The sequence below is a fragment of the Mobula hypostoma genome, chromosome 2 (genome assembly GCF_963921235.1).
Source record: "Mobula hypostoma chromosome 2, sMobHyp1.1, whole genome shotgun sequence".
Lineage (NCBI taxonomy): Eukaryota > Metazoa > Chordata > Chondrichthyes > Myliobatiformes > Myliobatidae > Mobula > Mobula hypostoma.
In genome coordinates this window covers 115,800,061-115,823,808 of record NC_086098.1, presented here as the reverse complement: position 1 = coordinate 115,823,808, position 23,748 = coordinate 115,800,061, and the positions used below count along the sequence as shown (strand labels likewise).

Genomic DNA, 23,748 nt, shown 5'->3' with positions numbered 1-23,748 from the left:
CCTCGTCACCCATTCTACCTGTGTCATTGGTACCTACATGGACCATGACTTCTGGCTGCTCACCCTCCCACTTAAGAATGCCAGGGACTTAAAATGAGATGTCCCTGACCCTGGCAAGCAGGAAGCAACAAACCATCGGGAATCTCTTTCCTGTCCAAAGTACCTCCTTTCTGTTCACTCATCTCTTCTCCCTCACCCCATTTTCCTTCTGAACCACAGAGCCAGAGACCTGCTTGCTGTGGCCTCTCCCTGGTAGGTATTCCTCTGTGCCCTCACTTCCCAAATAGTGTCCAAAGCACTATACTTATTATTGAGGGGAATGGCCACAGGTGTAATCTGCACTGGCTGCCTATTCCCTTTCCCTTTTTTGATAGTCAACAGGTATTTACCTGCTGCAACTTTGGGGTGACTACCACCTTGCAGCTCCCATCTATCATCTCCTCATTCTCTGCAAGATTATTGCGCTGCAGCTCCAGTTCTTTAACACAGTCTCTAAGGAGTTCAGTGCACCTCATAGAGATTTCGTTAAGAGGAAGAATGGAGATCTCCCAAAGTTCCCACATTTCACAGAAGGAACATACCAGTAACTCTGGAACCCTTTTCAGGACATTACTAACAAAAATAAAATTACTGGAAACTTACTTCGAGCCTGCATCTGTACTTGTCCAAGCCTATTGAGCCAAAGCCAGACCACACTAACACTGCCCGCTCCAACAATGGCTACTCCACTTACATTGCTGACATGTAAAAGACATTTGGATACGTGTACGGATATGAAAGGTTTGAAGGAATAGTGGCCAAACAGGACTAGCTTAGGTGAGGATGTTTGTCAGCATGGCTGAGTTAAGCTGAAGGGCCTGTTTCTATGCTGTATTACTGTATGAACAGGTGTGGATTGGTTGGATGCTTCCCCTGTCTATGACCATGGGTCACAGTCTCAGAATAAGGGGTCGGCTATTGGAACAGAACAGGAGAAATTTCTTGACTCGTAGGGTGGTGAATCTCTGGAATTCTTGACTCCAGAGGCCATGCAGGCTTGATCTATAAACCATAGATTGATCGGTTTCTGAATATTGAGGGAAAATCAAGCGGTAGTGGTGCAATATGGCATCAGTGTTGATCTTGTTGAGAGGCTTGAGGGAAGGGTGATTGACTCCTGCTCCTACTTCCTACACTCTGGTATCACAGCGCTCAGCATGGGCTGATGGTTGATAGTACATTCACCCAACTCCAAAGAGAAACAATTCAATCACATTTTCATTGTTGAGTTGCTCACCACCATTAACTAAAAACACAATTGATCTGCTCGTGGCAGCTGGGTGATTCTACAGAAGACACAGCAACCCGGAGGCCAAGTGCAGAACTCTGTAAGAACTCGACACATCAGGCATCATGGAGGGAAAAGTTTAATGCAGGTTGAGACCCTGCAGCCAGACTCCGGAGAGAGATGGAACTCTCTTCACTTGTCTGGGTGAGTGCAGCTCCAACGACTCTGAAGAAATTCATCACAATCCAAGACAAAGCCATTTGACCACCTGAAAGAGCCCCTACCCCCTCCACTGGTGAATGGAGGCTGTAGTGTGCTTGCCTTCTCTGACAACACATATCAAATGTACCAGCTCTACCACAGAGAAGGAAAGGACACAGGGGAACACCACCTCCTGCGGGTTCCACTCGAAGTCACATCCATTTACCAGTTCTTTATCGCCACTCTGTCTAAATCCTGGAATTCCCTCCCAACAGTACGATGGATGAGCCTGCACCAGACGGGCTGCAGCAGTTCTCAATCAGACGTGGGTGGGCAGTGAATACCCAGACCTCATAAAATGAAGAGCACAGGCACAAGGGATGTAATTCTGAAGTCAGTGTACAACTTACGTGCGATCTCAGAGAAGGCTGGAAGGGAGAGAGCTTCAAATTGCAGAGTCACAGCCTGAAGTGAGGAAGGGACCAGAGTGTCAGGAACTCGCTCAAAATAACATCCCACACCCAACATCCCAATGCAGCTGAACAGGAGCCAGGTGGATCCTCTCCCTGCCAGTTCGTTGGTGTGAACAATGTGGCTTGAATTTGGTTAATATTCCAACAGTACTGGAGACTGGAGAATCACCAGGAAAAACAAACAGGGAAAAGGAGGGAGGGAGTTGGAAAAAAAAAGTTGGAGCTCAGATCAGAAAAAAAGGACCTCTGGAGGAAGAAGAAAGAGAGAGCTGAGGGGCCTGAGGCAAGAGTAAGGGGGCACAGGAGAGTGGGAGAGATTGAAAACAACCAGTTTCAAAACAGAGAACAACTGTGGGGCAGAGAGAAACAAAGTGTTGAGTCAGACAGACACAGAGACTGGGGTGAGAGAGAGCAGGAGGTAGAGAGAGGTTGGAGAGACAGGGAGATAGAGAGAGGTTGGAGAGACAGGGAGATAGAGAAAAACAGAAAGAGAGAGAAAGAGAGACGGGGTGAGAGAGAGAGAGGTTGGAGAGACAGAGAGAGACACACAGAGAGACAGAGGGGGAGAGAGAGAGGGTTGGAGAAATGGAGAGAGATACATAGAAACAGAACGAGAGAGAGAGGTTGGAGAGATAGAGATACGGAGAGAAACAAAGAGACAGTGACAGAGAGTGTGAGAGAGAGAGATAGAGAGAGAGATAGGGAGAGAGATAGGGAGAGAGATAGGGAGAGAGATAGGGAGAGAGAGAGAGAGAGAGAGAGAGAGAGAGAGAGAGAGAGAGAGAGAGAGAGAGAGAGAGAGAGAGAGAGAGAGAGAGAGAGAGAGAGAGAGAGAGAGAGAGAGAGAGAGAGAGAGAGAGAGAGAGAGAGAGAGAGAGATATAATGTGTTGGGTTGGTGGGAGCATTACAACCAGTCAGAGGTCAAGTCCTGCGGGCACTTTTCTAAGGCAGTCAGACATCAAGTGGCTGAGCCAAGCCCTGTGGAGTTGTGGGATGTTATGAAGGGACACTGAGGGAGAGAGAGAGAGAGACTGGGACTCAGTGACAGGCAAAGAAAGTGCATCAGGAATGAGTGTGTCAACTCACTGACTATGCCATCTTATCAGCCCTGTGACAGGACGATCGCCCAGGGACACACAAGAACCCAGGAGGTTATCTGCTCCAGCACGTTGCCTGATCCTCTCAAGACGGTCCGGGCCAGGAGGATCCCACACCAGTAAAGGGCTGTCAGAGCAACCATCCTGCAAGGGGAGTTGCTGGGGCTTGGTATAACATCCCTTTGGAGAATGAGTTTCTGACACGACAGCACTTCCTCACCGGCTCTCTCACAGTGTGGCTCTCCATCAGCAGTCCAGTGGTACCTCAGCACTGTTCTCTTATGCCTCACATTCCCACAGCAAATTCAACTCCTGTAGCCCCCCACTCCCTCAATACACTCCCTCCCACAGCCCCCCACTCCCTCAATACACTCCCACCCACAGCCCCACACTCCCTCAATACACTCCCTCCCATAGTCCCCCAGTCCCTCAATACACTCCCTCCCATAGTCCCCCACTCCCTCAATACACTCCCTCCCATAGTCCCCCACTCCCTCAATACACTCCCACCCACAGCCCCACACTCCCTCAATACACTCCCACCCACGGCCCCACACTCCCTCAATACACTCCCACCCATAGACCCCCACTCCCTCAATACACTCCATCCCATAGACCCCCACTCCCTCAATACACTCCCACCCACAGCCCCACACTCCCTCAATACACTCCCACCCACAGCCGCAGACTCCCTCAATACACTCCCTCCCATAGTCCCCCACTCCCTCCCACAGCCCCCCACTCCCTCAATACACTCCCACCCACAGCCCCAGACTCCCTCAATACACACCCACCCACAGCCCCACACTCCCTCAATACACTCCCTCCCATAGTCCCCCACTCCCTCAATAAACTCCCACCCATAGTCCCCCACTCCCTCAATACACTCCATCCCATAGTCCCCCACTCCCTCAATACACTCCCTCCCATAGTCCCCCACTCCCTCAATACACTCCCTCCCATAGTCCCCCACTCCCTCAATACACTCCCACCCACAGCCCCACACTCCCTCAATACACTCCCACCCACAGCCCCACACTCCATCAATACACTCCCTCCCATAGACCCCCACTCCCTCAATACACTCCCACCCATAGTCCCCCACTCCCTCAATACACTCCCACCCATAGTCCCCCACTCCCTCAATACACTCCCACCCACAGCCCCACACTCCCTCAATACACTCCCTCCCATAGTCCCACACTCCCTCAATACACTCCCTCCCATAGTCCCCCATTCCCTCAATACACTCCCTCCCATAGTCCCACACTCCCTCAATACACTCCCTCCCATAGTCCCCCACTCCCTCAATACACTCCCACCCACAGCCCCACACTCCCTCAATACACTCCCACCCACAGCCGCACACTCCCTCAATACACTCCCTCCCATAGACCCCCACTCCCTCAATACACTCCCACCCATAGTCCCCCACTCCCTCAATACACTCCCACCCATAGTCCCCCACTCCCTCAATACACTCCCACCCACGGCCCCACACTCCCTCAATACACTCCCTCCCACGGCCCCACACTCCTTCAATACACTCCCACCCACAGCCCCACACTCCCTCAATACACTCCCTCCCACAGCCCCACACTCCCTCAATACACTCCCACCCACAGCCCCACACTCCCTCAATACACTCCCTCCCATAGTCCCCCACTCCCTCAATACACTCCCTCCCATAGTCCCCCACTCCCTCAATACACTCCCACCCACGGCCCCACACTCCCTCAATACACTCCCACCCACGGCCCCAGACTCCCTCAATACACTCCCACCCACGGCCCCACACTCCCTCAATACACTCCCACCCACAGCCCCACACTCCCTCAATACCTCCCTCCCACAGCCCCACACTCCCTCAATACACTCCGTCCCACAGCCCAACACTCCCTCAATACACTCCCTCCCACAGCCCCACACTCCCTCATACACTCCCACCCACAGCCCCAGACTCCCTCAATACACTCCCATCCACAGCCCCAGACTCCCTCAATACACTCCCACCCATAGTCCCCCACTCCCTCAATACACTCCCACCCACCCATAGTCCCCCACTCCCTCAATACAATCCTACCCACGGCCCCACACTCCCTCAATACACTCCCACCCACGGCCCCAGACTCCCTCAATACACTCCCACCCATAGTCCCCCACTCCCTCAATACACTCCCACCCATAGTCCCCCACTCCCTCAATACACTCCCACCCACGGCCCCACACTCCCTCAATACACTCCCTCCCATAGTCCCCCACTCCCTCAATACACTCCCACCCACGGCCCCACACTCCCTCAATACACTCCCTCCCATAGTCCCCCACTCCCTCAATACACTCCCTCCCATAGTCCCCCACTCCCTCAATACACTCCCTCCCATAGTCCCCCACTCCCTCAATACACTCCCACCCACTGCCCCACACTCCCTCAATACACTCCCACCCACGGCCCCACACTCCCTCAATACACTCCCACCCACGGCCCCAGACTCCCTCAATACACTCCCACCCATAGTCCCCCACTCCCTCAATACACTCCCACCCATAGTCCCCCACCATCTCAATACACTCCCACCCATAGTCCCCCACTCCCTCAATACACTCCCACCCACGGCCCCACACTCCCTCAATACACTCCCACCCACAGCCCCACACTCCCTCAATACACTCCCACCCATAGTCCCCCACTCCCTCAATACACTCCCACCCATAGTCCCCCACTCCCTCAATACACTCCCACCCATAGTCCCCCACTCCCTCAATACACTCCCTCCCATAGTCCCCCACTCCCTCAATACACTCCCACCCATAGTCCCCCACTCCCTCATCACACTCCCTCATCACACTCCCACCCACGGCCCCACACTCCCTCAATACACTCCCTCAATACACTCCCCCATCACACTCCCACCCACGGCCCCACACTCCCTCAATACACTCCCACCCACAGCCCCATACTCCCTCAATACACTCCCACCCACAGCCCCACACTCCCTCAGTACACGCCCTCCCATAGTCCCCCACTCCCTCAATACACTCCCACCCACGGCCCCACACTCCCTCAATACACTCCCACCCACAGCCCCACACTCCCTCAATACACTCCCTCATCACACTCCCACCCACGGCCACACACACCCTCAATACACTCCCACCCACGGCCACACACACCCTCAATACACTCCCACCCACGGCCCCACACTCCCTCAATACACTCCCACCCACGGCCCCACACTCCCTCAATACACTCCCACCCACGGCCCCACACTCCCTCAATACACTCCCTCCCACGGCCCCACACTCCCTCAATACACTCCCACCCACGGCCCCACACTCCCTCAATACACTCCCTCCCATCGTCCCCCACTCCCTCAATACACTCCCACCCACGGCCCCACACTCCCTCAATACACTCCCTCCCATAGTCCCCCACTCCCTCAATACACTCCCACCCACGGCCCCACACTCCCTCAATACACTCCCTCCCATAGTCCCCCACTCCCTCAATACACTCCCTCCCATAGTCCCCCACTCCCTCAATACACTCCCACCCACGGCCCCACACTCCCTCAATACACAACCCCCACGGCCCCACACTCCCTCAATACACACCCCCCACGGCCCCACACTCCCTCAATACACTCCCACCCACGGCCCCACACTCCCTCAATACACTCCCAACCACGGCCTCACACTCCCTCAATACACTCCCACCCACGGCCCCAAACTCCCTCAATACACTCCCACCCACGGCCCTACACTCCCTCCCACAGTCCCACACTCCCTCAATACACTCCCCCCACGGCCCCACACTCCCTCAACACACTCCCACCCACAGCCCCACACTCCCTCAATACACTCCCTCCCATAGTCCCCCACTCCCTCAATAGACTCCCACCCACGGCCCCACACTCCCTCAATACACAACCCCCACGGCCCCACACTCCCTCAATACACACCCCACACGGCCCCACACTCCCTCAATACACTCCCTCCCACGGCCCCACACTCCCTCAATACACTCCCTCAATACACTCCCACCCACGTCCCAAACACCCCCTAAATACACTCCCTCAATACACACCCCCCACGGCCCCACACTCCCTCAATACACTCCCACCCACGGTCCCACACTCCCTCAATACACTCCCCCTACGGCCCCACACTCCCTCAATACACTCCCTCATCACACTCCCTCAATACTTTCCCACCCACGGCCACACACTCCCTCAATACACTCCCACCCACGGCCCCACACTCCCTCAATACACTCCCACCCACGGCCCCACACTCCCTGAATACACTCCCTCCCATAGACCCACACTCCCTCAATACACTCCCACTCACGGCCCCACACTCCCTCAATACACTCCCACCCACAGCCCCACACTCCCTCAATACACTCCCTCATCACACTCCCCCCCACGGCCCCACACTCCCTCAATACACTCCCACCCACGGCCCCACACTCCCTCAATACACTCCCACCCACGGCCCCACACTCCCTCAATACACTCCCACCCACGGCCCCAAACTCCCTCAATACACTCCCACCCACGGCCCTACACTCCCTCAATACACTCCCTCCCACAGTCCCACACTCCCTCAATACACTCCCCCCACGGCCCCACACTCCCTCAACACACTCCCACCCACGGCCCCACACTCCCTCAATACACTCCCTCCCATAGTCCCCCACTCCCTCAATACACTCCCACCCACGGCCCCACACTCCCTCAATACACAACCCCCACGGCCCCACACTCCCTCAATACACACCCCACACGGCCCCACACTCCCTCCCACGGCCCCACACTCCCTCAATACACTCCCACCCACGTCCCAAACACCCCCTAAATACACTCCCTCAATACACACCCCCCACGGCCCCACACTCCCTCAATACACTCTCACCCACGGTCCCACACTCCCTCAATACACTCCCCCCACGGCCCCACACTCCCTCAATACACTCCCTCATCACACTCCCTCAATACACTCCCACCCACGGCCCCACACTCCCTCAATACACTCCCACCCACGGCCCCACACTCCCTCAATACACTCCCACCCACGGCCCCACACTCCCTGAATACACTGCCTCCCATAGACCCACACTCCCTCAATACACTCCCACCCACGGCCCCACACTCCCTCAATACACTCCCACCCACAGCCCCACACTCCCTCAATACACTCCCTCATCACACTCCGCCCCACGGCCCCACACTCCCTCAATACACTCCCACCCACGGCCCCACACTCCCTCAATACACTCCCTCCCATAGTCCCCCACTCCCTCAAAACACTCCCACCCACGGCCCCACACTCCCTCAATACACTCCCACCCACGGCCCCACACTCCCTCAATACACTCCCTCCCATAGTCCCCCACTCCCTCAAAACACTCCCACCCACGGCCCCACACTCCCTCAATACACAACCCCCACGGCCCCACACTCCCTCAATACACACCCCCCACGGCCCCACACTCCCTCAATACACTCCCACCCACAGCCCCACACTCCCTCAATACACTCCCACCCACGGCCCCAAACTCCCTCAATACACTCCCACCCACGGCCCTACACTCCCTCAATACACTCCCTCCCACAGTCCCACACTCCCTCAATACACTCCCTCCCATAGACCCCCACTCCCTCAATACACTCCCACCCATAGTCCCCCACTCCCTCAATACACTCCCACCCATAGTCCCCCACTCCCTCAATACACTCCCACCCACGGCCCCACACTCCCTCAATACACTCCCACCCACGGCCCCACACTCCCTCAATACACTCCCACCCACAGCCCCACACTCCCTCAATACACTCCCTCCCACAGCCCCACACTCCCTCAATACACTCCCACCCACAGCCCCACACTCCCTCAATACACTCCCTCCCATAGTCCCCCACTCCCTCAATACACTCCCTCCCATAGTCCCCCACGCCCTCAATACACTCCCACCCACGGCCCCACACTCCCTCAATACACTCCCACCCACGGCCCCAGACTCCCTCAATACACTCCCACCCACGGCCCCACACTCCCTCAATACACTCCCACCCACAGCCCCACACTCCCTCAATACCTCCCTCCCACAGCCCCACACTCCCTCAATACACTCCGTCCCACAGCCCAACACTCCCTCAATACACTCCCTCCCACAGCCCCACACTCCCTCATACACTCCCACCCACAGCCCCAGACTCCCTCAATACACTCCCATCCACAGCCCCAGACTCCCTCAATACACTCCCACCCATAGTCCCCCACTCCCTCAATACACTCCCACCCACCCATAGTCCCCCACTCCCTCAATACAATCCCACCCACGGCCCCACACTCCCTCAATACACTCCCACCCACGGCCCCAGACTCCCTCAATACACTCCCACCCATAGTCCCCCACTCACTCAATACACTCCCACCCATAGTCCCCCACTCCCTCAATACACTCCCACCCACGGCCCCACACTCCCTCAATACACTCCCTCCCATAGTCCCCCACTCCCTCAATACACTCCCACCCACGGCCCCACACTCCCTCAATACACTCCCACCCACGGCCCCAAACTCCCTCAATACACTCCCACCCATAGTCCCCCACTCCCTCAATACACTCCCACCCATAGTCCCCCACTCCCTCAATACACTCCCACCCATAGTCCCCCACTCCCTCAATACACTCCCTCCCATAGTCCCCCACTCCCTCAATACACTCCCACCCATAGTCCCCCACTCCCTCATCACACTCCCTCATCACACTCCCACCCACGGCCCCACACTCCCTCAATACACTCCCACCCACGGCCCCACACTCCCTCAATACACTCCCACCCACGGCCCCACACTCCCTCAATACACTCCCTCCCATAGTCCCACACTCCCTCAATACACTCCCACCCACGGCCCCACACTCCCTCAATACACTCCCACCCACAGCCCCACACTCCCTCAATACACTCCCTCATCACACTCCGCCCCACGGCCCCACACTCCCTCAATACACTCCCACCCACGGCCCCACACTCCCTCAATACACTCCCTCCCATAGTCCCCCACTCCCTCAATACACTCCCACCCACGGCCCCACACTCCCTCAATACACTCCCACCCACGGCCCCACACTCCCTCAATACACTCCCACCCACGGCCCCACACTCCCTCAATACACTCCCACCCACGGCCCCACACTCCCTCAATACACTCCCTCCCACGGCCCCACACTCCCTCAATACACTCCCACCCACGGCCCCACACTCCCTCAATACACTCCCTCCCACAGTCCCACACTCCCTCAATACACTCCCTCCCATAGACCCCCACTCCCTCAATACACTCCCTCCCATAGTCCCCCACTCCCTCAATACACTCCCACCCACGGCCCCACACTCCCTCAATACACTCCCTCCCACGGCCCCACACTCCCTCAATACACTCCCTCCCACGGCCCCACACTCCCTCAATACACTCCCACCCACGGCCCCACACTCCCTCAATACACTCCCTCCCACGGCCCCACACTCCCTCAATACACTCCCACCCACGGCCCCACACTCCCTCAATACACTCCCTCCCATAGTCCCACACTCCCTCAATACACTCCCTCCCATAGTCCCCCACTCCCTCAATACACTCCCACCCACGGCCCCACACTCCCTCAATCCACAGTCCCACACTCCCTCAATACACTCCCCCCACGGCCCCACACTCCCTCAACACACTCCCACCCACAGCCCCACACTCACTCAATACACTCCCTCCCATAGTCCCCCACTCCCTCAATACACTCCCACCCACGGCCCCACACTCCCTCAATACACAACCCCCACGGCCCCACACTCCCTCAATACACACCCCACACGGCCCCACACTCCCTCAATACACTCCCTCCCACGGCCCCACACTCCCTCAATACACTCCCTCAATACACTCCCACCCACTCCCTCAATACACACCCCCACGCCCACACTCCCTCAATACACTCCCCCCACGGCCCACACTCCCCACACTCCCCCCACGGCCCCACACTCCCTCAATACACTCCCACCCACGGTCCCACACTCCCTCAATACACTCCCCCCACGGCCCCACACTCCCTCAATACACTCCCTATCACACTCCCTCAATACACTCCCACCCACGGCCCCACACTCCCTCAATACACTCCCACCCACGGCCCCACACTCCCTCAATACACTCCCACCCACGGCCCCACACTCCCTCAATACACTCCCACCCACGGCCCCACACTCCCTAATACACTCCCCCATGCCCACACTCCCTCAATACACTCCCACTCACGGCCCCACACTCCCTCAATACACTCCCCCCACGCCCCACACTCCCTCAATACACTCCCACCCATAGTCCCCCACTCCCTCATCACACTCCCTCATCACACTCCCACCCACGGCCCCACACTCCCTCAATACACTCCCACCCACAGCCCCACACTCCCTCAATACACTCCCACCCACGGCCCCACACTCCCTCAATACACTCCCTCCCACAGTCCCCACACTCCCTCAATACACTCCCCCCACGGCCCCACACTCCCTCAATACACTCCCACCCACGGCCCCACACTCCCTCAATACACTCCCCCACCCCCACACTCCCACCCACGGCCCCACACTCCCTCAATACACACGGCCCCACACTCCCTCAATACACTCCCACCCACGGCCCCACACTCCCTCAATACACTCCCACCCACGGCCCCACACTCCCTCAATACACTCCCAACCACGTCCCAAACACCCCCTAAATACACTCCCTCAATACACACCCCCCACGGCCCCACACTCCCTCAATACACTCCCACCCACGGTCCCACACTCCCTCAATACACTCCCCCCACGGCCCCACACTCCCTCAATACACTCCCACCCACGGCCCCACACTCCCTGAATACACTGCCTCCCATAGACCCACACTCCCTCAATACACTCCCACCCACGGCCCCACACTCCCTCAATACACTCCCACCCACAGCCCCACACTCCCTCAATACACTCCCTCATCACACTCCGCCCCACGGCCCCACACTCCCTCAATACACTCCCACCCACGGCCCCACACTCCCTCAATACACTCCCTCCCATAGTCCCCCACTCCCTCAATACACTCCCACCCACGGCCCCACACTCCCTCAATACACAACCCCCACGGCCCCACACTCCCTCAATACACACCCCCCACGGCCCCACACTCCCTCAATACACTCCCACCCACGGCCCCACACTCCCTCAATACACTCCCACCCACGGCCCCACACTCCCTCAATACACTCCCACCCACGGCCCTACACTCCCTCAATACACTCCCACCCACGGCCCCACACTCCCTCAATACACTCCCCCCACGGCCCCACACTCCCTCAATACACTCCCCCCACGGCCCCACACTCCCTCAACACACTCCCACCCACGGCCCCACACTCCCTCAATACACTCCCTCCCATAGTCCCCCACTCCCTCAATACACTCCCACCCACGGCCCCACACTCCCTCAATACACAACCCCCACGGCCCCACACTCCCTCAATACACACCCCACACGGCCCCACACTCCCTCAATACACTCCCTCCCACGGCCCCACACTCCCTCAATACACTCCCACCCACGTCCCAAACACCCCCTAAATACACTCCCTCAATACACACCCCCCACGGCCCCACACTCCCTCAATACACTCCCACCCACGGTCCCACACTCCCTCAATACACTCCCCCCACGGCCCCACACTCCCTCAATACACTCCCTCATCACACTCCCTCAATACACTCCCACCCACGGCCCCACACTCCCTCAATACACTCCCACCCACGGCCCCACACTCCCTCAATACACTCCCACCCACGGCCCCACACTCCCTCAATACACTCCCTCATCACACTCCTGCCCACGGCCCCACACTCCCTCAATACACTCCCTCATCACACTCCCCCCCACGGCCCCACACTCCCTCAATACACTCCCTCCCATAGTCCCACACTCCCTCAATGCACTCCCTCCCATAGTCCCACACTCCCTCAATACACTTCCTCAATACACTCCCACCCACGGCCCCACACTCCCTCAATACACTCCCTCATCACACTCCCCCCCACGGCCCCACACTCCCTCAATACACTCCCTCTCATAGTCCCACAGTCCCTCAATACACTCCCTCATCACATTCCCCCCCACGGCCGCACACTCCCTCGACACACTCCCTCATCACACTCCCTCAATACACTCCCCCCCCCACGGCCCCACACTCCCTCAATACACTCCCACCCACGGCCCCACACTCCCTCAATACACTCCCTCCCATAGTCCCACACTCCCTCAATACACTCCCACCCACGGCCCCACACTCCCTCAATACACTCCCTCATCACACTCCCACCCACGGCCCCACACTCCCTCAATACACTCCCTCCCATAGTCCCCCACTCCCTCAATACACTCCCACCCACGGCCCCACACTCCCTCAATACACAACCCCCACGGCCCCACACTCCCTCAATACACACCCCACACTGCCCCACACTCCCTCCCACGGCCCCACACTCCCTCAATACACTCCCAACCACGTCCCAAACACCCCCTAAATACACTCCCTCAATACACTCCCACCCACGGCCCCACACTCCCTCAATACACTCCCACCCACGGTCCCACACTCCCTCAATACACTCCCCCCACGGCCCCACACTCCCTCAATACACTCCCACCCACGGCCCCACACTCCCTGAATACACTGCCTCCCATAGACCCACACTCCCTCAATACACTCCCACCCACGGCCCCACACTCCCTCAATACACTCCCACCCACAGCCCCACACTCCCTCAATACACTCCCTCATCACACTCCGCCCCACGGCCCCACACTCCCTCAATACACTCCCACCCACGGCCCCACACTCCCTCAATACACTCCCTCCCATAGTCCCCCACTCCCTCAATACACTCCCACCCACGGCCCCACACTCCCTCAATACACAACCCCCACGGCCCCACACTCCCTCAATACACACCCCCCACGGCCCCACACTCCCTCAATACACTCCCACCCACGGCCCCACACTCCCTCAATACACTCCCACCCACGGCCCCACACTCCCTCAATACACTCCCACCCACGGCCCTACACTCCCTCAATACACTCCCTCCCACAGTCCCACACTCCCTCAATACACTCCCTCCCACGGCCCCACACTCCCTCAATACACTCCCCCCACGGCCCCACACTCCCTCAACACACTCCCACCCACGGCCCCACACTCCCTCAATACACTCCCTCCCATAGTCCCCCACTCCCTCAATACACTCCCACCCACGGCCCCACACTCCCTCAATACACAACCCCCACGGCCCCACACTCCCTCAATACACACCCCACACGGCCCCACACTCCCTCAATACACTCCCTCCCACGGCCCCACACTCCCTCAATACACTCCCACCCACGTCCCAAACACCCCCTAAATACACTCCCTCAATACACACCCCCCACGGCCCCACACACCCTCAATACACTCCCACCCACGGTCCCACACTCCCTCAATACACTCCCCCCACGGCCCCACACTCCCTCAATACACTCCCTCATCACACTCCCTCAATACACTCCCACCCACGGCCCCACACTCCCTGAATACACTCCCTCCCATAGTCCCCCACTCCCTCAATACACTCCCACCCACAGCCCCACACTCCCTCAATACACTCCCACCCACGGCCCCACACTCCCTCAATACACTCCCTCATCACACTCCCCCCCACGGCCCCACACTCCCTCAATACACTCCCTCATCACACTCCCCCCCACGGCCCCACACTCCCTCAATACACTCCCTCCCATAGTCCCACACTCCCTCAATGCACTCCCTCCCATAGTCCCACACTCCCTCAATACACTTCCTCAATACACTCCCACCCACGGCCCCACACTCCCTCAATACACTCCCTCATCACACTCCCTCCCACGGCCCCAAACTCCCTCAATACACTCCCTCTCATAGTCCCACAGTCCCTCAATACACTCCCTCATCACATTCCCCCCCACGGCCGCACACTCCCTCGACACACTCCCTCATCACACTCCCTCAATACACTCCCCCCCCCACGGCCCCACACTCCTTCAATACACACCCCCCACGGCCCCACACTCCCTCAATACACTCCCTCCCATAGTCCCACACTCCCTCAATACACTCCCACCCACGGCCCCATACTCCCTCAATGCACTCCCTCATCACACTCCCACCCACGGCCCCACACTCCCTAAATATAGTCCCTCATCACACTCCCACCCACGGCCCCACACTCACTCAATACACTCCCTCATCACACTCCCGCCCATGGCCCCACACTCCCTCAATACACTACCCTCCCACGGCCCCACACTCCCTCAATACACTCCCTCTCATAGTCCCACACTCCCTCAATACACTCCCTCATCACACTCCTTCCCACGGCCCCACACTCCCTCAATACACTCCCCCCCAAGGCCGCACACTCCCTCAATACACACCCCCCAAGGCCCCACACTCCCTCAATACACACCCCCCACGGCCCCACACTCCCTCAATACACTCCCTCCCATGGTCCCACACTCCCTCAATTCACACCCCCCACGGCCCCACACTCCCTCAATACATCCCTCATCACACTCCCTCCCACGGCCCCACACTCCCTCAATACACTCCGTCTCATAGTCCCACACTCCCTCAATACACTCCCACCCACGGCCCCACATTCCCTCAATACACTCCCTCCCATGGTCCCACACTCCCTCAATACACTCCCACCCACGGCCCCACACTCCCTAATATAGTCCCTCACACACTCCCTCACTCAATACACTCCCTCATCACACTCCCGCCCATGGCCCCACACTCCCTCAATACACTACCCTCCCACGGCCCCACACTCCCTCAATACACTCCCTCTCATAGTCCCACACTCCCTCAATACACTCCCTCATCACACTCCTTCCCACGGCCCCACACTCCCTCAATACACTCCCCCCAAGGCCGCACACTCCCTCAATACACACCCCCCACGGCCCCAAACTCCCTCAACACACTCCCTCATCACACTCCCTCAATTCACACCCCCCACGGCCCCACACTCCCTCAATACATCCCTCATCACACTCCCTCCCACGGCCCCACACTCCCTCAATACACTCCCTCAATACCCACACTCCCTCAATACACTCCCACCCCCACGGCCCCACATTCCCTCAATACACTCCCTCCCATGGTCCCACACTCCCTCAATACACACCCCCCACGGCCCCACACTCCCTCAATACACTCCCTCATCACACTCCCTCCCACGGCCCCACACTCCCTCAATACACTCCCTCTCATAGTCCCACACTCCCTCAATACACTCCCTCATCACACTCCCTCCCACGGCCCCACACTCCCTCATCACACTCCCTCCCACGGCCCCACACTCCCTCAATACACTCCCTCTCATAGTCCCACAGTCCCTCAATACACTGCCTCATCACACTCCCTCAACACCCTCCCTCCCATAGTCCCACACTCCCTCATCACACACCTTTACACGGCCCCACACTCCCTCAATACACTCCCTCCCATAGTCCCACACTCCCTCATCACACACCTTTCCACGGCCCCACACTCCCTCAATACACTCCCTCATCACACTCCCCCCCACGGCCCCACACTCCCTCAACACACTCCCTCAATACACTCCCTCTCATAGTCCCACAGTCCCTCAATACACTCCCTCATCACACTCCCCCCACGGCCCCACACCCCCTCCCATAGTCCCACACTCCCTCATCACACACTTTACCTCGGCCCCACACTCCCTCAATACACTCCCTCATCACACTCCCTCCCACGGCCCCACACTCCCTCAATACACTCCCGCATCACACTCCCCCCCACGGCCCCACACTCACTCAACACACTCCCTCCCATAGTCCCACACTCCCTCATCACACACCTTTCCACGGCCCCACACTCCCTCAATACACTCCCTCATCACACTCCCCCCCACGGCCCCACACTCCCTCAATACACTCCCTCCCATAGTCCCACACTCCCTCAATGCACTCCCTCCCATAGTCCCACACTCCCTCAATACACTTCCTCAATACACTCCCACCCACGGCCCCACACTCCCTCAATACACTCCCTCATCACACTCCCTCCCACGGCCCCAAACTCCCTCAATACACTCCCTCTCATAGTCCCACAGTCCCTCAATACACTCCCTCATCACATTCCCCCCCACGGCCGCACACTCCCTCGACACACTCCCTCATCACACTCCCTCAATACACTCCCCCCCCCCACGGCCCCACACTCCTTCAATACACACCCCCCACGGCCCCACACTCCCTCAATACACTCCCTCCCATAGTCCCACACTCCCTCAATACACTCCCACCCACGGCCCCATACTCCCTCAATGCACTCCCTCATCACACTCCCACCCACGGCCCCACACTCCCTAAATATAGTCCCTCATCACACTCCCACCCACGGCCCCACACTCACTCAATACACTCCCTCATCACACTCCCGCCCATGGCCCCACACTCCCTCAATACACTACCCTCCCACGGCCCCACACTCCCTCAATACACTCCCTCTCATAGTCCCACACTCCCTCAATACACTCCCTCATCACACTCCTTCCCACGGCCCCACACTCCCTCAATACACTCCCCCCCAAGGCCGCACACTCCCTCAATACACACCTCCCATGGCCCCACACTCCCTCAATACACACCCCCCACGGCCCCAAACTCCCTCAACACACTCCCTCATCACACTCCCTCAATTCACACCCCCCACGGCCCCACACTCCCTCAATACATCCCTCATCACACTCCCTCCCACGGCCCCACACTCCCTCAATACACTCCCTCATCACACTCCCCCCCCCACGGCCCCACACTCCCTCAATACACTCCGTCTCATAGTCCCACACTCCCTCAATACACTCCCACCCACGGCCCCACATTCCCTCAATACACTCCCTCCCATGGTCCCACACTCCCTCAATACACACCCCCCACGGCCCCACACTCCCTCAATACACTCCCTCATCACACTCCCTCCCACGGCCCCACACTCCCTCAATACACACCCCCCACGGCCCCACACTCCCTCAATACACTCCCTCATCACACTCCCTCCCACGGCCCCACACTCCCTCAATACACTCCCTCATCACATTCCCCCCCACGGCCCCACACTCCCTCAATACACTCCCTCATCACACTCCCTCCCACGGCCCCACACTCCCTCAATACACTCCCTCTCATAGTCCCACACTCCCTCAATACACTCCCTCATCACACTCCCTCCCACGGCCCCACACTCCCTCATCACACTCCCTCCCACGGCCCCACACTCCCTCAATACACTCCCTCTCATAGTCCCACAGTCCCTCAATACACTCCCTCATCACACTCCCTCAACACCCTCCCTCCCATAGTCCCACACTCCCTCATCACACACCTTTACACGGCCCCACACTCCCTCAATACACTCCCTCCCATAGTCCCACACTCCCTCATCACACACCTTTCCACGGCCCCACACTCCCTCAATACACTCCCTCATCACACTCCCCCCCACGGCCCCACACTCCCTCAACACACTCCCTCAATACACTCCCTCTCATAGTCCCACAGTCCCTCAATACACTCCCTCATCACACTCCCCCCACGGCCCCACACTCCCTCCCATAGTCCCACACTCCCTCATCACACACTTTACCTCGGGCCCCACACTCCCTCAATACACTCCCTCATCACACTCCCTCCCACGGCCCCACACTCCCTCAATACACTCCCGCATCACACTCCCCCCCACGGCCCCACACTCACTCAACACACTCCCTCCCATAGTCCCACACTCCCTCATCACACACCTTTCCACGGCCCCACACTCCCTCAATACACTCCCTCATCACACTCCCCCCCACGGCCCCACACTCCCTCAGCACCTTCTGCTCCTGTAGCCTCGCACTTCTTCAGCACATTCCCTTCCAGAGCCCTGCAGTCCTTCAGCACCATTCCCTCCAAAACCCCTGTGCTCCTCAGCACACCTCCTCCTTCAGGCCTGTGCCCCCTCAGCCCCACTGACCCCTCCTTCAGCCCGCGCCCCCTCAGCCCCACTGACCCCTCCTTCACCCCGCACCCCCTCAGCACATCTCCTCCCTCAGGCCCACGCCCCCTCAGCACAACTCCTCAGGCCCGCACCCCTTCAGCACACCTCCTCCCACAGCCCATGGCCCCTCAGCCCCACTGACCCCTCCTTCACCCCGCACCCCCTCAGCACATCTCCTCCCTCAGGCCCACGCCCCCTCAGCACAACTCCTCAGGCCCGCACTCCCTCAGCACATCTCCTCCCTCAGGCCCGCACCCCTTCAGCACACCTCCTCCCACAGCCCATGGCCCCTCAGCCCCACTGACCCCTCCTTCACCCCGCACCCCCTCAGCACATCTCCTCCCTCAGGCCCACGCCCCCTCAGCACAACTCCTCAGGCCCGCACTCCCTCAGCACATCTCCTCCCTCAGGCCCGCACCCCTTCAGCACACCTCCTCCCACAGCCCATGGCCCCTCAGCCCCACTGACCCCTCCTTCACCCCGCACCCCCTCAGCACATCTCCTCTCCCAGCCCCATGCTCCATACCCCATTTCTGTAGCCTTGCACTCCCTGAGCACACCCACATCCCTTCAGCACCAATGTGCCTTTCCCTCCCTTCCTTGGACCTCACACTGCTGTACTGCGACAGACCTGTGCGGGATCGATTCTGGCTGCCTCGTCGGCACCTCTGGACTGAGGCCAGGTTAGGCTCGGTATGGTACTCCACAGGGTACGGAGTGTGGAATGCAGAGAGGACCCAGCTGGGGAGGCAGATAGACAAGGCACCTCAGCAGTCTGCACACAGCCGGCCCTAGCCAGGAGCAACGAGCAAACAGATCATACTCCTGGCACCTTCACAGTGTGGCTCCCTGCCCTTAAACTGCACTCTGGCTTATCAGTGTGAGCAGAAAAAACTGTTCTCCCTGGGTGTGGGAAAGTCAATGTGAAACACAAGATATGAAATAGTTACAGAGGTCACCTTCCAACCCTGCAAGTCTGTTCCAATGTTCATCACCGATCCCCACCATCCCCTCGGTTCTGCCAATATCCAGAGATCTGTCAGTCTGCGTTCTGAATGAACTCAGTGACAGAGCCTCCACAGTCTCAGAGGTTTCTACAGGTTCACCACCTCTGTCTGCGTGGACATTTCCACTCATCTCAGTCCTAAACTGAGCTTGTGTCCACAGAGCCAGTGAGCAACACCCTCTCTGCATCCAGCGGCTAAACCCTGTAACGACAGGATCTCCTCTCATTCTCCTGAATTCTAGATAATACAGTGCCAATCTGCTCAATCTTTCCTCAATCTCTGTCTCTCCAGTGTTACATTGCTGTTTATTTTGTAGACATGGAAATGATGTATTATTTATGCTAATTTAAGTTCATGTTAACTTGTCTTCTTGTAATGTACTGTGTTGCCTCTGCAAAAGTCCAACCTTCACAGAATTTGTACCCTGTGTATGACTATGAACTTGAATCTGAACCGGTCTTCACTGGACTCTGTTTGTGGCAAGGACATTCTTTCTTAGATAAGGAGACCAAAACTGTGGACAGTACTCCACTTTGGTCTCACAAGAGCTTTGTATAATTGCAGTGAAACATCTTTGTGCAACGAAGGCCCTCACATCTTATTCTGTGGCTTCAGTGGCTGGTGTACAAGACAATCGGATCCCTTTTGAATATCAAAACTATCCATTCCCCCACGACAATGAATACTCTGCTTCTGTACAGCACGTTATATTAAAACACAGAACAGGACAGCTCAGGAACAGCCCTTCAGCCCACAGTGTCTGTACCGACCATGATACAAATTTAAACAGTACAACCTCCTACACTTGATCCAGCACCCCCTATTCCCCATCTTTGTGACTGCCTCTTAAAGATCACCATCTCATCTCCTTCCACCACTTCCCCTGGCAGCCCATTCCAGGTGCTAACTAATCTGTGTAAAAAAATTGCCATGTAAATTTCATTTAAACTTTCCCTCTGCCATGGTAAATCTACATCCTCAAGATTTGACATCTCAACCTAGGACAAAGACTCTGACCATCTGCCCTGTCTATAGGCATGTGATAATCCAGAGTCAGAATTGTCCTCAGACTGAAGGCGAGTCTGTGTCCAGCTGTACAAACACTGCTTATTCTGGCTAAGGGTCAATCACTATATGAATGCATGGAGTCAATGTTTGTACACGGTGAACATCAATCAGTACACGGCTGTACAAACTCACGAGGTGAGGAGGGGGTTTATTCTCTATGGAACTGTACAGAATTATAGTTTGTGACTGTATTGGAGCTACAGTCTGATACAGGTTCATCAAGAATGCCTCTGCCTCCACAGATGCTGCCTGATCCGCGGAGTCCTTGCAGCAGTTTGTTCCTTACTCCGGATGCAGTTCCGACACACACCTGATTGATATGGCATGGTGGAAGGATAGTCAATATTAGGAAGTGATTCACTCAGTGCAGCAAGCCAAGTCCTTGAGCTGTTCTTGAAGCTGCAGTAAATGAGTCAGAGAATGATACAGCACTGAAGCATAAGCACTTGGCTCAATTCGTCCACAATTAAGATGCCCATCTAAGCTAGTCCAATTTGCTTGCATTTGGTTCATATGTCTCTAAACCTCCCCTATCCATGTACCTGTCCAAATGTCTTTGAAATGTTGATATTGTACCCATTTCAATCGATTACTCTGGCAGCTCATTCCATACATCCACCAGCTGATGCATGAAGAAGTTGCCCCTCAGGTTAGGTTAGATAAATCCCCAAGGCTCGTTGGGATATACCCAAGGTTACTACGGGAAGCGAGAGGAAAGACTGCCACAGTTTGCACCCTCACTGGCTGCAGGAATGATTGACAGGTGGCAAACGTTATTCCTATGTTCAGAAAGGGAGGAGAGAAAACCTTGGGAATTATAGACTTCAGTGGTGGGCAAATTATTGGAGAAGATTCTTAGAGACAGGATTTATGAGCATGGTCTGATTAGTGAGGCAAGTGATGCCTCACAAGCCTGATTAAATTCTTTGAGGATCTGACAAAGCACATTGATGAAGTTAGAGCAGTGGACGTGGTGTTTATGGACTTTAGTAAAGCCTTTGACCAGGTTCGCCAATGTAGGCTCATTCAGAAAGTCAGGAGGAATGGGACCCAAGAAAACTTAGCTGTGTGGATACAGAATCAGCCTGCCCATAGAGGGCAAAGAATGGTTGTAGATGAAGCATATTCTGCCTGGAAGACAGTGACCAGTGGTGTTCCACAAGGATCTGTTCTAGGATCCCCACCGATTGTGATTTTTATAAATTATTTTGACAAGTAAGTGGAAGGGTGGTTAGTAAGCTTAGAGATGACATGAAGGTTGGTGGAGTTGTGGATATTATAGAAGGTTGTTGTAAGTTATAATGGGACATTGACATGATGCAGAGCTTGAACAAGAAGTGGGAGATGGAGTTCAATGCAGAGAAGTGTGAAGTGATTCACTTTAAGAAGGTCAAGTCTAAAGACAGAACAGAGGGTTATTGGCTTGATTCTTGGCAGAGGGAGGAGCAGAGGGATCTTGGGGTTCACATCCACAGATCCTCCAAAAGTTGCCGCGCAAATTGATTGGGTTGTTAAGAAGGCGTATGGTGTGCTGGCCTTCATTAGTTGGGGGATAGAGCTAAAGAACCATGAGATAATGTTGCAACTCTGGAAATCTCTGGTTTAATCACGTTTGGAATATTGTGTTCTGTTCCGGCTGCCTCATTATAGGAAGGAAGCAAAAACTTTAGAGAGGGTGTAGAGGAGACTTACCAGGATGCTGCCTGGATTTGACCAGATGAGTGACGGGGAACACGGCAACAGTAGTAACTCTAATGTGAAGAGTCCCTGCTTAGACTCTCTCTTGTTGGAGATGGTCATTTCATCCTGTGCCTGAACGTTGTCAAGCTTTACAAGCCATCTCATTACTGAGGAGTTGAAAATTGAATTAAACATCAACAAGAGAAATTACCACTCTCGACCTTATGACTGAAGGATGGCCATTGAAGATAGTTGGGCCAAAGACACTACCTTAGGAACTCCTTCGGTGATGTCCTGAGATTGCGAGGGTTGATCTCCAACAACCATCTTCTGTGTGACTACAATCACTGGAGTATTCTCCCTCTGAAGCTCATTAACTTCAGTTGTACCAGGGCTCCTGGAGTCCATACTCAGTCAAATGCTGCTCTAATATCAAGGACAGACTCTCAGCTCACCTTTGGAATTCAGCTCTTTGGTCCGTGTTTGAACACAGACTGTGATGAGGTCTGGAGCCAAGTAGTTAGTCCTGGTGAAACCCAACCTCAGCAGGTCAGTGGTGAGTAGATAGAACTGTCAATGGCACCTTCCATCACTCTGCTGGCAATTTAGTGACTATGTGGTTAAAATTGTCCTGCTTTTTGTGAACAGGATGTACTTGGGCAATTTCCTACATGGTTGGGTTGATGCCAGTGTTAAAAATGTCTGGAATAGCTTGGCAAGAGGCAAAGATAGTTCTAGAGTACAGTTCTTCAATATTACACCTGGGAAGTTGTCTAATAA

General features: G+C 56.4%; 1 protein-coding gene across 8 annotated transcripts in view; it reads right to left on the bottom strand.

The window, feature by feature from the left end:
* LOC134342402 (equilibrative nucleoside transporter 1-like) overlaps positions 1–23,748 on the bottom strand; it is a 150,605-nt gene that overhangs the window by 108,052 nt on the left and 18,805 nt on the right. For 3 of the 8 annotated variants that reach the window (XM_063040485.1, XM_063040480.1, XM_063040488.1), the window contains exon 1: positions 19,845–20,104. The exons of 3 other annotated variants lie outside the window; for them this stretch is intronic. The gene's annotated coding sequence lies outside the window, so the exon portion shown is untranslated. Of the gene's footprint in view, positions 1–1,878; positions 1,934–19,844; positions 20,105–23,748 lie in introns of those variants that run through there. 2 more of the 8 variants (XM_063040481.1, XM_063040487.1) reach the window with 2 other exon arrangements.